The following is a 16107-nucleotide window of genomic DNA, read 5'->3' as shown; positions in this document are numbered from 1 at the left end:
TAAACCTGCAACCTCATGGAATGATTCAATACCTCGGCCACCAGATGCTTTTGCACTTACTTTTCTGAACAGGACACCTTGGTGTAATCCCAACATCTGCAGCTGAGGGCCAAATAGATTGCACATTGTAAGATCATAGTGTGAAGAATTAGCCGGATGCAATTCAAATGTGTTTCCCAGTGTCACATGTTTCCTGTTTGTTCTGTTCTTGTCATCTGATTGGAGACACTCCCTGTTAAAATGGCCTGACTGTTTGTCACCCTCTATTTCACCTGCTGTCGGATCACTTCAACCACATCCTCCTCTTCAAAGGTCAAATTAAGACAGCAGCAGTTATTTAATCAACTCAAAACTCATTGACTTCCACACAATGAAAATTGGACCTTTAAAATCTGATAAAGTTTGTGAAAATTTATAACAATGTTTAACTGTATTCATAGTACACCAGACCACCACCAACCACAATCTCTCCATCCCAAACCCATCAACTTTAACATTGGAATTTAAAGTCTTCAAGGTGAATTGGGGTCAGGTTTATATTCTTATTTTTTGTAGGCCTTCCTGCAACCCTTCCATCCTGACAGGTGGGGGACAGAGAGGCATCAAGAATTCCATTCCCACTAACATTAACTTTGATCCGTTGCAAAGAATTCAGGTCAAGGAGAGCAAAGGGGCAATGTCTATTCGCGTACATCCTTGTTGTTGCCTTTGATTCTTTTTGAAAAATTCATTTCAAACATGATCACAACTGGCAAAAAGCAGCAGTTCGTAGCCATATCTAATTGCTCTGAAGATGATGGTGGTAATTTGCCTTCTTGAACTGCAACAGTTCATCTTGTGATAGTCTGCTCAAAATGCTCAGAGCTAGGGAGTTCCAGGATTTGAAGCCAGCAACAATGAAGTTTCTGCCACGTGATACTCAATCTAACTCCATCCCTCATCTTTCTTTTCCTCTGAGAACACATTTCTTTTATAAAATGTTTTACGCTTCACAAATCTTTCCTTACCTCTTTCTGACATCTTCCCTCAGGGGAGAAATCTTACCAGAAGATGGGTTCCCTCATGTTTGCACAGGAATTGGTTTGTGTTTTCTCTTTCACTCGTCCTGAAGAGTGAAGGAAGTATTAAACTGATTGATAAATCCCCCCCTTACCCCATTATGAGTCAAAAAGATTTGAGCGTCAACATGCTATTCATTTGTCATGTACAAAAATTAAAGTCCACAAAGTTCTGGATGAATAATATGACAGCATTCCGGGTCAAATTTGCAATAAGCTGATATTTTTGGGAATTTCTGAGTCATGACTCACAGGCTGCTACGCTAATTTGGTGGTGAGTTGATTGCAAGAAATCTCAGATAATTTCTACTTGTACATTGTAAAAATTATGCAAAGCTGCACAAAAATGTCAAGGTGTAGATCTTTACCCAGCTGTCTTCAGAATTTCTCATACAGCTGTTCCTGGATTAATGTGTTTAGTAATGGTTGAAGGTTACTCATTTGGTTTTACGATGCTTATGGGCATTTAATTACTCTGCTGTGTTTCAGTGCATAGTATATTGCAAACCCATCAGAGGGCCAGCATCTCCAGAACTGCAGCAGTGCTTCTGAGGCAGGTGGTCACTGCTGAGGGATTAAGAAATACATGTGAGACAGGCAGACAAGGCCCCAAGAACAGAGCCAGATATGGTGGGAGAGAGGGTGTGGTGCCCTTGAGTTGCAGTGTTGGGCTGTCGAGCAAGTAATTTCCTTTTCACTACACTGCTCACTGCACCCTCCAGCCTGAGAAAAGCTAGAGGCCACCCGACATGGCATTAGAGTGGAGTTGTGATTTTTCCAGTGCTTGCCAAATGGCAAGGAGATGGGAAAATTGCCCTTCAATCGTTCATTCTTTATTCAAATAGCAGGCTGCAACCGTTTCCTATGATGGGAGACATCACCCTTGGCAGGACGATGGTGAGGATCGGCTACAATGTGGCACCTGACATTTACCTGGCATTTTCCCTTCTTCACCCTCAATCTTAATCCCTTGATGTTGTACCAAATTGAAGGTGACCATTGCACTACGGTGGCGTTGATGGAACATTGCTGCCCAGTTGCGTCCCTCAGCCATTGAAATAGCAGGAGGTGACAACGCAAGAACAAGAGGGCCATTGAAAACCTCAACTGGACAACACATCATCTATGAAGAGGAAACCATTTCTGATCAGGTTAAGTCCATCACCCTGAAACGTTAACTCAACTTCCCTTCAGATTGTTGAGGTTATCCAGCTCCTTTTTGTTTTTCTTTCATTCTTTCAGCATCCACAATATTTGTGACAAAATGCTTCAGTTATGTCCCTGTGTCTTCAAAGAGGGCAGTCAAGGAATGTGGCATTAAAAAATGAGGAATTATAATATGGAACAAAAGTGCCCACTGAAGCGATGAGTTGCTCAGAGTGTGAAATTTAGTTTGTAGTCAAGGCTACCAAAGCCAAAAATACACAAACTTTCTGGTTATCTGAAGTCACTGACAACGACTCAGATAAGTCAATGATTCTATTTCTGACCCACTGTGGTCATTTTTATTCGTACAAGCAGCAATTATTTCACAACAATCATAAATCTGTCAGCTGTTTTATGTCATTTTCTAACATCCTGCTTGTTGAGCAAAGTTGCTTTGCGATTCATCTGTGTCTCGATTGAGAAGAACTAAAACAGTGATTGATGACTGAACCACCAATCAGTTGTGAATTATAATCATGTAGTACTTTTACATGAGGATCAAACAGATTAGCTTAAAAGTGCTTCTCTGTTTTTAAACAGAGAAACAGCAATACGTTCAGAAGGATTAATTGTGTGTGTGCGTGTGTGTGCGTGTGCGTGTGTGTGCGTGTGTGTGTGTGCATGTGTGTGTGTGTGCGTGTCTGTGTGCATGTGTGTCTGTGTGTGTGTGTATGCGTGTGGGTGTGTGGGTGGGAAGAATGTTCCAGGAAGGTTGGACTTTGTACTCACTCGACCAGCTGAGGGTCTTTTACATCGCTTGGAAGATATACTCTGATTTACAAGTGTGAACAAGGTTAAATCTGACCATCGGCGAACAGAAGTCAGTTGGACAGTTGTTCAGTTTTGTAGTTTCTGTATGAATCATTTCTAATCTAAGAAAGCAATATTCCCCTTGTCCCCCTGATTTGCCTGTTTATACAATGAAGGATGTGGCATTGCTGGCTTCCAGATCATAGAATGAAATAGCAAACAATGCATCAACAATGTTCGTGATGAATGCCAGAGCAGGCTCAAGCGGCTGAATGACCCATTCCTGTTCCAAGTTTGTTTGATCTGCGACTGTCTCAAAACATCGCACTGGATTAGGAATAGAATAGATTATGTTGGAATTAGATTAACCAGAGATGATTTACTCCTAATAACGCCTGATGGTTCTCTTCGATCAGCTCATTTGTCTGAAAGCTCAGCCAATCTCTCCCCCGTGGTGGATACAAATAGTTTTGCCTCCAAGGCAATGGAATAAGTATGCAAAAGTGGCATTAGACTGGAGGGATTTTATTTACATCTGGCACAAACACATTGGACCAAATGGTTTCCTTTTCTTCCTTAAATTTCTCAGAATCAATTAATCGAAATGGTATTTAATTGATGGACGTGCTATTAACTGCTTCTCTTCCCCTCTGCTAAAAAACAGAGTAACATTAATAAATTTGCAATCATGCAGCACAATTACTGAAGCAAGAGTTTTGAAAGGTGCCACACAAATCACGTTTTTCTATGAGTGATTGAAATAATTACACTTTCTGATTTACCTAAGTCCCCGTATCATCAAGTTTTTTGCAGATTTCTCGAGCATGAGGCCTGGCAGGTTTTCTTGACATAACTTAAACTTTCTACACTAACTGACTACCCCATCCCTCAGGTCCAACTCTGTGTCCATCATACCATACACCTTTGCCAGAACAACTTGCCACTGGATATGCTGGAAGTGATTGGCATCTCTGGACACTGCACCATCTTTGAAAGCCCATTGTGCATCCGGGCATCTGCTGTCAATCTGAAGCTGCCTTTTTCAGTTCCTGACATTTGCACTGGACATAGCAGACTGGGGAAAATGAGTGCCCACTTTTCGGGCAAGCAGCTGGAGGTCTCATTGGATGAGATGGCGCAGAGGCAGGACTTCTTCCCCAGGCAAAGTCATGCCAGCCCAGTAGAAGTTTGCCTCCTGAGTTAAAATTCAATCAAACTTGTGGGGAAAGCTCAGCAAAGGAGAAAAAAGGTCAATGCACCTGCATCCACCAGAGTAAGTGCTATCATGTGCTTTCTGATATTTCACAGAGCTGAATTTCAGAGATGAGGTGAGAGTGACAGCCCTGGACATCAAGGTCGCATTCAACAGTGTGGCATCAATGGGCCGCAGCAAAGCTGGAGTCAATAGGTATCATGGGCAAACTCTCTGCTGGTTGGAGTCACACTTGCCACGAAAGAAGATGGTTGTGATCGTTGGAAGTAAATCATCTAAGCTCCAGGTCATTTCCAAAGGAGATCCTCAATGCAGTGTCCTGGGATGAAAAATCTTCAGCCACTTCATCAATGACTTTCCCTCCATCATAAGTTCAGAAATGGAGATGTTTGGCAATGATTGCACAATGTTCAGCACCATTTGTGACTTCTCTGGTGCTGAAGTAGTCCAAGTTGAAATGATCGAGACACTACCCAGGCCTGGGCTGACACGTAGCAAGTAACATTTGCGCCACACAAATGCCGGCTGATGACTATCTAGAATAAAAGACAATCTAAATGCCACTATTGATAATTGCCAATTTAGTGGTGTTACCATCACTGATTTCTCAACTGTAAACATCCTGCGGCTTCCCATTGACCAGAAACTCAACTGGATGCATCACATACACACAGTGGCTACAAGAGATAGTGGTAACTGCAGATGCTGGAGAATCTGAGATGCCATGACGCAGAGCTGGATGAATGTGGCAGACTAATCCGCATCAGAGTAGCAAGTAAGCTGACATTTCAGCCCAAGGATCTAGACTCGAAACATTAGCTTTCCTGCTCCTCTGATGCTGCTTGGCCTGCTGTGTTCATCCCACTCTCCACCTAGTTATCACATTGGCAACAGGAGCAGGTTCGATGCAAGGAATATTGCTACTAGCAACTCACCTCCTGATTCCTCCAAACATGTCCATCATCGAAAAGGCACAAGTCAGGGGTGTAACGGAATATACTACATAGCTTGAAATGTTGCAACTCCAAAAAGACTCAAGAAGCTGGACACCATCCAGGACGAAGTAAACGGCTTGAATAGCACCACATCCACAAGAATCCAATCCCTGCAACATCAATGTTCAGTATCAGCAGTCTGTGCCAGTTACAAGGTGTGGTGCAGAAATTCACCAAGGATTCATATACAGCACTTTCCAAACTCATGGCCACCTGCTTCTAGAAGGCCAAGGGCAGAGTTAGATGGGAACACCAAGATCTACAACTTCCCTTTCAAGCCACTCATCATCATGCCTTGGAAATATATCGCCATTCGTTCACTGATATTGAAGCAAACTCCTGAAAGTCCCTCCCTTTGGACATTGTGTGTCAACCGACTGCACATGAAACTGGTGTGGTTTAAGTGTTAGCCCAGCACAAACTTCTCAAGGACAACTAGGGACAGCTGATAAATGCTGTCCTGTCAGCAACATGCTGCCAGTGAACCCAAAAGTACAGTCTATCTCTGCTGCTGAACCCAGCTCCCACCAAGGCTCATGCTTCACCAAAGACTCTATTGCCTGTCATATCATCTCTCACTTGCTGTCACCCCTCCCTACCCAATCCCCGAACACAAGCCCTGCAATGCCCTCTGTACTGCCTATTCATTTGCTTGGGATGCCTTTCCACCTTCACCAACAGGAAAAGGCTTGCCACACATTTTCAACTCTCTTCATATTTATCTGTCAGAACAATGGAAAACCTCCCATGATATGGGAGAAAGACTCAAGATGACCTGCCTGACGTTCAGGTTTTTACTTTTCATGACTGACAGTGAGTGCCCAAGCGCTAACTCGCTGTTTCCAAGCTCTAGGATTGGGAACAAAGGCTGTCCTTCACTTACTGTGCTGGTTCTCATGACTGAAAGCCACGTCCCATCAGTGACCTCGAGAATTTCGGTCACAAGGAGATGCTGGATCGGCTGGTGCTTTTTTCACTGGAGCATAAGAAGTTGAGAGGTGACCTTCTCGATGTTTATAAAATCATGAGAGATATGGACAAAGTGAATGGCAGGTGTCGTGTCTTTTCTGCAGGCTGGAGGATTTCAAGATGATGGAGCATTTTTTAAAGGTGTAATGAGAGAGATTTAAAAGGGCGCGAGGGGCAATTTTCACAAATAAAGAATGGTTTGTTTGTGCGAATGAACTTCCAGAGGAAGTGGTGGATGGGGTACAGTTACAATATAAAAAGGCATTAAAATGATCACCAACAGTCCGACCTTGTCCTCCCAAGTCAACATAATGGTCAAGAAAGCACAACAAACTCTCTACTTGTCAGAATGCCTTGGAAATTTGGCATGACCACCAGTTTTTACAGATGTATGAAATAAAGCATTCTATCCGGGTTGCATCACAGCATTGTTTGGCAACTCCTGTTCCCAAGAGTGCAAGAAACTAAAGAGAGTCATGAACGTACCTCAGTCCGTCTCAAAATCACCCTTCCATCCATTGACTCCATCCTTATATCCTGTTGCCTTGGGAGGGCTACCAACATAATCAAACACACTTTCCACCCTGCTTATACACTCTTCCAGCATCCTCCTACATCAGGCAGAAGACCACTAAGTCTCTTTGCACGCATGAATGGATTCAAGAACAGCTTCGCTGCGGGATTAGACTTCTTAATGGTCCGCTCAAGTTTTAATTTTATTATGGGTCACATTCTCTGCGCACTTTCTATCCAGCCATAACATTGTTTTCTTATTTCTGTCTTTTCCCCTCATGCACTTTGTATGGTATGGTATCCCTGAACTGCATGCAAAACACAATTTTTCACTGTGACAAAGTGCATATACAATAATAAAGCAAATCAGGTCAAAGACATTTAGATCGGGACAAAAGTGAGTAATGTCTGAAGGTTTATGGGCCAAATTTACGCAGGTGGGACTATGTTAGTTTGGGATTATGGTTAGCATGGACTGGATAGACCAAAGGATATTTCCATTCTGTTTGACTCTATGACTCTATCACCCATGAGTTGATTGGGGGCTGTGGACATCCTTGACCAGCTTCTTATCTTTGTGCCCATTCTAAACAGCAAGACAAGACAGAGTTAGTATAAGACTGGAATGTCTATGTAAGTTGGCAAAATACAATGGGGAAGCTGAGGCAGAGATGCTGTGAGTATCTCGGTAACTTAAGAGTGAGCGAGTGGTATGAAAGTGAGTGACAATCTCAGTGATTCAGCCTGGTCCAGTCCATGAGGTGGACGGCTGACCCCATGCACACAGTTTCATCACTGCAGTATTACAGTGATAGTTACTTGTGAAACCCAAGGCATGCCAATGAAGTGCAAAGACGTCCTGTAATTGAATCAAAGAAAAGTAATGAAGGCCTTTAGAGGCTGGCACATATTTGATACCGATATCTCTGGATGAGGGGCCCATGTGGCAGATGCCCATGGAGATTGCCTTGAGATGTTTGTGCCCAGTGGATACCATTTCAAGCAAGTGGTGAGCTGAAGTCGCCAGGTATCTGCTGTGATTTTCAAATCACATTTTCTCAAAATTTGCCTTGACTGGCACGTTTGGTAAATGGGAAGCTGAACATTGATGAGGTGAGTTGTGGGAGAAGAGGTTATTTCACAAATGAAAAAGCATTTAAATGGCAGCTCGCTGCTTGTTAGTCAGAAAGTGACCCTACCACTTGTCAAAAGCATAGCCCACATCACTCAGATTCTGATGAGATCTGCGTTGTATTGTCACAGATCTTTCTGTGAAAGTAACTCTGAAGGCGACATAAAATAAATTATTTTCAAGTGGAATGACTGTGACATCGCTAGATTCAAGAGCTATTTTACAGCAGCTTCATTTTACAAACGTCAATGTGATGATGACCATCTATTATTTCATGCTCACCCAGACACTGGAGAAGCTTCATGCTGTTCTCCAAATGGTGTTATTTTAACATCTATCTGAGAGGTTCAACAGAACATTTAAATGAAGGTGCCTGTATCAAAGCAGTGTTCCTTCAGTTCTTTCAGACACTTCTGGAGAAGAGTCACTGGGTAGTGGGCTCCAGCATTTGAACCAAGTCAACTTGGCAAGTGTGGTATTATTAAACCGTGCCTGCTTGTGACTTTTTAGTATAAAACATTTTGCTATATCTCTCACAAGATACTGAGTGCACAGCTTTTTGTCAGCCTCCATGCAGCTCGTGAGATTTGTACAGTCAGAGTCCTGTGGTAAACGTGTGGAGGTGAACAGTATGAGTGTTTCCATCTCCACAAGAAATGGGCCAATGAGAGGAACATGTGTGGCACAAAAAAAATGCCTTTAAAAGGTTGAAACACTCAGCAGGGGAGGCAGCACCCACCAGCCTTGCTGACATGTAACTCCAGACCCACAGCAATTTGGTTAACTCTTCACTGCCCTCTGGATATTTCGAAATGAGTAATAAATGCAAGCATCGCCAGTAATGCACTCATCCCTTGAATGATTTTTTTTTAAAAAGTGCTTCAGGAATTCAACCTCTGTGGAATGACAACTGATCTGTTTTGTCAAATCGTTGTGTAGACTGAAGTCACCTGACTCTTGAAGTCAGTGACTTTTCATCATAATTAGTGGTCTCCCTTTCTGATGGAATCTTCAATTTCCTGTTTTGTGCCTTCTGCTAAAATTACCACAAGAGTTTTGTGTGGTGTATGAACATCAACCACTGTCAATTTCTGTCCCTTAGTGTTTCTCAACTGTGCCCAAAATCCATTTCCGCAGAACTATGATCCATTTTCATGACCATATTGTTTTTAATCTGTCACTGGCAATGCTAACCCACCTCCTTCTTCTTGTCTGTCCTTCCAAAAAAACTGAATATCACTGGAGCCCAGCTTCAGACATAGTGGATGTAATGGTTTCTGCTTTGTCAAAATACCCTGGATTCTGGAAAAGTCAGAGTGGAGTGAAAATTACCAGATGTAGCACTGCTATTTAAGAAAGAAGGAGGATTGGAATTACAGAACCCAGGTAATTTAGCATGACAGCAATCACTTGGAAAAGTGCTCAATAATGTTCCTTCATTAAATATGTGACAGCTGTGCACTTTTAAAACAATGTTATCTTCTGATTAAATCAACATGATCAATCCAGAAGAAGATGTTCCATAATGTAGGCAGGACACCTGCAAGTAAGTCCAAGGTCTCCCTGAGTCCAGGAATGAAGAAGTGTCCAGACCCGAAACATCAGCTATCCTGCTCCTCTGCTGCAGCTTGGCCTGCTGTGTGCACCCAGCTCTACACCTTGTCATTTTCTCCAAAAATGCTCTAAGACCTGTTGAGTATTTCCAGTAATTTTTGTGATTGCTTCAGATTTTCAGCAGCCGTAGTCATTTCAGCTTTTAATTTTAAGGCAAGTGGAAAACCTTGACTCACACCAAAGGGTATGATTTGGAATTAAAACTGTATTTGTCCGATACATTCACACGCTATGGAAAGACAATGCTCAGCAAAATTTCTTTTCTAAGCAACAAATGAGTAAGTACAATTGTTCAGAAACAGAGGACAACATGAGCCACGCAAAGACATGAGCTATTCTAATTTAGATGTAATATGTTCACGTATTTTGGTTCCACTTGCTCACTTCATCAGGATTTTGGGATTGTATCAAAAATTAAGGGAGTATGGGAAATAGTGTCTACTAAAGCATGGAGCTAGATTGTAAGGGTGGGGTGCAGAAACCCCTCCATCAGGGATCAGTTGCACCTATATTGGGCAGCTCACCCCTTCATGACTCAATATCTATCAAACAATAAGGCACTCGTCAACAGCATTCAGCAGAAAAACTGGTCTTACTGATGTGTTAGTGAATACAATAGCAGTCCACTATTTGGTCACATCAACATGACCAGGAAATGTTCCCACTTCTGGCACTGGAGTCAAACCAGAAGAAGATATTCTATGATACAGGCAGGACAGCTGCAGGTAAGTTGAAGGTCACCCTGGGGCCAGGACTCAGCAATGGAAGAGTGAGGGGAGATGCGGTTGGATAAAATCCAGAATGGATGAGGAAATACTCAGATGGGCAGACCTTTTGCTGCGCAAGTGATGGCAGGGGTTGGTATGGACATAAGGTGTGAAAGCTGACCAGCCTGTCCGACCACAAAAACAATTAATGGGCATTTTGATCACATGTAGACAGACCTCCTGGCACTTTCACCTCCACTGGCAAGATTGCAGAAAAGATGTTGAGGGAGGTGGCGAACTGCATCCATGTAATGATGCCTAATTTTACCAACAGACCCTAACTACATGGCAACCATGTAAACAATGTGGACGTGTCAAACTGCTTGAGCATATTTTGTGCCCACTCACACAAGGTGTTTATTTGACAGTAATGAGTTCAATAATCTCACAATGGCCTGTATCAGTATGAATCAGGAACCATGGAAACTGTTTTGTCAACGTTGCGATCCAGAAGGAATAGCTGCCGTGTGTCCTTATTTTATGTTGAGACAATCTGAAGTGAACATTGTAAACTTTTAGTTCTGCACTTTCGATTGTGCATCACATTATTTTTTTTTCTCTCTCTCGTTTGTGTCAAGAGAACCAGCACTAGCTGAAGCAGGGAGAAAGATTCAGTACCTTTGTGGTGTCACTCTCGCTTATAAGAATTGTTTTCAGGTAATTTCAGATCAGTTTGTAGATTTTACAAAGCACTTGGATTTTAGTCCATATTTCAAAAGCAGGAGATTTGGAAATATGAATGTTCATGTGGGGATACCTTTCATGAATTTTTGTCTGAATATTGCAGTTGGCAATGGTTCCAACTTTTGACACAATCAAATTTAAATGTAACTGCTTTTTATGTGTCTTCTCTTTAAACTAAAAAGAAGTTGAAAGTAAAGATCCCTTGACACTGTCCCAAGGAAACAATCCGGCGACAGGACTTTCTTCATTCCGTAGAAGTGTAGTATGTTCACCGTTGAGCCAAACAGCTGCTTTTTTTGTGTTGAAACAAAACTTGTCAAGAGGGAGCTGGCCTTTTCCAGAGACGTCGACATCAGAGAAAAATGTTAATCTCGGATGGCTTTAAGATCCCATTATCCCAAGGATTCATTCAAAATAGTGGAGATCTCCCTCATACATCGGCCAATATTATCCTTCAAGCAGTATTGCCAAAATGGATGAGCTATTCATTACCACCTTGTTGTAAATGAAAGCTTGCTGTGTGCACATTATTCAGTGCCTTTCCTACCTTCCAGCAGTAACCACAGCCAACAAAGTACTAAAGAACTGCTAAGCTGCTTAGGAATTCCATTCAAGATGCACGAGGTGTTTTATCGTTAGAGGTAAAAGCTTTGTTGAGTTTATTTTGAGTGAAATGAAATGTCTGATGGCTATGGTCCTGTGCTGATCAATGGCTTTGAAAGTTTTAAGTTTTCGAAGGAAGGCCAAGTAGATATTGAAGGGGCAAATGAATAATGGACGGATGTAGTCACTCTGAAGACTGCAATTGGCATAACTTGCAGTATTAAATTTGACAGCAGTCTGTCCATTTTCAAAGTTTAAATTTGACACAATTTGGTTTTATTTTTATCTTTTAGATTTTATCCGCACATCGTCTTAGTCAACTTGAGGAAATAATTCAATTTTCATAACACTGTTTCAAAACAGCAACCCTAATCTACTGAATGATAGCAACATTGTTGCATTACAGCAGTGAAAAGTAGCCATTGTTAGTTATCCTTGGTTGCGCCGGGAAGCGAGAAAGGAGGTTGCTGAGCCGCTGGTGAAGATCTTTGCTTCCTCACTCGTACTGGAAGATTGGAGGGAGGCAAATGTTTTTCCTCTTTTCAAGAAAGGGAATAGGGAAATCACTGGAAATTACAGAGCAGTCAGTCTTGCTTCTGTGGTCAGCAAGGTTTTGGAAAGAATTCTGAGGCATAGGATTTATGACTATTTGGAAAAGCAAAGCGGGATTAAAGGGAGTCAGCTTGGCTTTGTGAGGGGCAGGTCATGACTTACAAATCTTGGTGAGTTCTTTGAGGAGGTCACGAGACGGGTAGACGAGTGTTGAGCAGTGGATGTGGTGTACACGGACTTCAGCAAGGCATTTGATAATGTTCCCCACGGCAGGCTCATTCATAAAGTCAGCGGGTATGGGATACAGGGTGATTTGGCTGTCTGGATTCAGAATTGGTTGGCTGACAGAAGGCAGAGAGTGGTTGCAGATCAGTATTCTGCCTGGAGGTCAGTGCTGAGTGGTGTCCCGCAGGGCTCTGTTCGTGGGTCACTGCTCTTTGTAGTTTTTATAAATGACTTGGGTGGGGAGGTTGAGGGGTGGGTTAGTATGTTTGCTGATGACACAAAGGTTGGAGGTGCCATTGATAGTATCAAGGGCTGTTGCAGGCTTCAGCGAGACATTGACAGTATGCAGAGCTGGGCTGAGAAATGGCAGATGAAGTTCAACCTAGATAAATGTGAAGTGATGCATTTTAGAAGGTTGAACTTAACTGCTGTGTATTGGATTTAAGGCAGGTTTCTCGGCAGTGTGGAGGAACAGCGGGATCTTGGTGTTCATGTGCATAGCTCCCTCAAAGTTGCCACTCAAGTGGATAAGGTAGTTCAGAAAGCATATGATGTTTTGGTTTTCATTAACAGGGGGATCGCCTTAAAGAGCTGTGATGTTTTGCTGCAGTTCTACAAAACCCTAGTGAGACCACACTTGGAATATTGTGCCCAGTTCTGGTCACCCTATTATAGGGATGATGTGGAGGCTTTGGAGAGGTTTTTGCAAATGAGGTTTACCAGGATGCTGCCTGGACTGGAGGGCTTGTCTTCTGAGGATAGGTTGACTGAGCTGGGACTTTTCTCTCTGGAGAGAAGGAGGAAGAGAGGTGACCTGATCGAGGTGTACAAGGTAATGAGAGGCATGGAAAGAGTTGATAGCCAGAGACATTTCCCCAGGACAGGATTGACTGCCATGAGGGGTCATAGCTTTAAGGTGTTAGGAGGAAGGTACAGAGGAGATGTCAGAGGGAGGTTCTTCACCCAGAGAGTTGGAAGTGATAGTCGTGTAAGCAGAATCATTCGTGACAGTTAAGCGACTGCTGGGCATGCACATGGACAGCAATGAGTTGAGAGGAATGTAGGTGAGGTTATTTTATTTTTGGATGAGGATTATTATTCCATGGCACAACATCGTGGGCTGAAGGGCCTGTACTGTGCTGTACTTTTCCATGTTCTGTGTTCTATGTTCTATCATCAAGAAGAAAGAAGCCAAAAAAAGCAGGAAGCAATAGGAAAGAAATGAACAGAGTGGACAGATCCTACTGCTTAGCCTAAAACTGAGGTGAGGAGGAATGTGTTCTGAGGTTTAAGGTCTCTGTTACTCATAGAATCATAGAGCTGGACAGCACAGAAACCGACGCTTTGGTCCAATTGCCCATGCTGACCAATTAACCTAAACTGATCTGGTCCAATTTGTCAGCATTTGGCCCATGTCCCTCTAAACCCTTTCTATTTATATCCCCTCCCAGATTTCTTTTAAATGTTATTGTTAGCTTTGCAACAGTGGCAGCTGTCTCATCCGAGAGTCAGACATTGACCATTCATAATGCGACTGATTGCAAAGTCATGGCTGGGAATTACTGTCCAGCACTGAGCACGTTATGCAATTTCAAAATTCTCATCTTTTGGAGAGGATGTTCAACTGAGCGACTGGTTGCCTACTCTGCTTAAATGTTGTGGCCTTGTGTAAACAGGGATGGTGGATTTCTGCCTGGTTCTTGTTAAAACATACAAGCCCAAAAATATTCACAAAAACAGTGAACAGTATTCAGTCATTTCCATTTGGCAGTTTGTTGGGCTTTGCTGTGTGCAAATGGTCAGCCATGTTTCCAACAATGCAGCAAATGAAGTTTGGAAAGTAAGAGGTTTTTGGACCTGCTTCAAAGTTGCATAACGATGCAAGGTAAATCAAAGTTTCCCTGTATTCCATTTAGGATGGCCTACTGAGGTATCTGAAGGATTAATACCCTGGCAGGCTCAGGTAGCTTGTTTTCCTTTCCTGTGCCATTTTAATCATTCATCCAAATCACAAAGAAATGGCACAAAGGTAGGATAATCACACAGTATGTACTAAATGGTATTGGTTCATTGATGTGCGACAAGGAAAGAGAAAGATGATGTCTTCTGTTCACACCAACGAAAAGACATCAGTGCCAGATCTCATTTTCAGAATCAATTACATTACAATTACATCCACAAAGACCAGACACTGGAGGATGAATTAAAAAGATTATGAACAACAGTGCCAGAACCAGTTCAATTCTCAGCCTATAAACCAAATGGTGCTGGTGGAGTCTTTAGAGGATTCAAAGGTCACTGTAAAGGTTGAATTAACCTCAGGAATGTTTTGATGGGACTTTGAGGACTGATGTGACCACCTGCACTCTTGACAGCTGACCAGCCATTCCAACCAGCAATCAAATTAGTGAACGTATTGGTCGCATGTGGGCTGGCCTCATGGTGCCTTCACCCCTATGGCCATGCTTCCAGGAAGGCTGTGAAGGGAACTCAGTGGTGATGGGGAAGTGCATCCATGACATAGTGCCCACCTTTACGAACAAACCCTCATCACAAGACACCCATGCAAACAGAGATGAATTGGAAAACTGCAGTTAATTGCTCAAACAGGTTTTGTGTTCTTTCTCAGAAGGTTTTTTTTTTAACAAAACAACGAGTCCAGTGACTTCACAATGGTTTGACTGTGATGTCATAAACCAACAAACAAAGAAACTTGTGACAGCACAAACAACAATCAACAATAGCTGCTGGGCCCTCATTTCATGTTGAGACGACGTGAAGTGAACATTGGAGACTTTTAACTCTGCAGTTTCAAGTGCGCATCACTTATTTGTTTTTCTCTCTCGTCAGTGCAATTAGAACGAACGCTAGTTGACGCAGAGAGAAAGGAGCAATACCTTTGTGGTATCACTCTTGTTTGTGAGAAGAGTTTTGAGGTAATCTGAAATCAATTTATAACGAGCAGTACTTTTATAGAAATTGGATTTTGGTACAAATTTCAAAGACAGGAAAATTGGAGATATGATGCTCATATGGGGGTAAATCTATTGAATTAATGTTTGTATGTTGCAGTTGGCAATGGCTCCAATACTTGACAAAACCAAAACCAAATTGGCCACATTTTTGTGCCTACTCTTTGACTGCAGCATCAAGTTTCTTCTGGTCTTCGCTGAATGTGATATCAGCAGGGAAAAATTTTCATCTCGGATGACCATAAAATCCCATTATCACAACAATTCAAAACAAAACAATGGAATTCTCCTGTCTACATTATCTCTTATTTATCTCTCGATGAGTATTGCTTCAAAGGAGAAACTAGTTGTTACCGATTGCTAGTCATGAAAATGTGTTGTCTGCACATTGTGCAGCAGCAGCCAAAACATACTTGGAGGGAAAAAGCCCTTTGGGAAATCCTTCCAGGTGTGCAAGCTGGTGGATGAGAGCAAAGCTTTGTTGAGTTTCATTTTGGCCTGAAGTATCTGAAGTGTGGTCTGAAGGGTATCCTGTCTGCTGAATTGACAAGTTAAAGTTTTAAATTTTCTAAGGAAGACCAAGTAGATCGTGAAGGAGCAAATGAATATCAGACACACGTAAATTGACAGAAATCAGCAGATGATATTATTGGTTAAGTGTGTAAGTTTGATGCACTCTTTCTCTTTTTATGTTGAATTTGCTTTCTCTTTCATGGTGTTTTCATTTGTCTTTTAGACTTGACGAAACTTCATCTTTGTCGTTCCTCAGACTCCACTCTACTTTGATTCTGAAAGGTATTAGTTCTTGTTACTTTTTCACAAAATGCAAGCTTCAATCCAGTTTGTCGTCTCCC

This window comes from Stegostoma tigrinum, chromosome 8, assembly GCF_030684315.1.
Source record: "Stegostoma tigrinum isolate sSteTig4 chromosome 8, sSteTig4.hap1, whole genome shotgun sequence".
Lineage (NCBI taxonomy): Eukaryota > Metazoa > Chordata > Chondrichthyes > Orectolobiformes > Stegostomatidae > Stegostoma > Stegostoma tigrinum.
The sequence above is the reverse complement of the archived record's forward strand: the minus strand, read 5'-3'. Positions refer to the sequence as shown.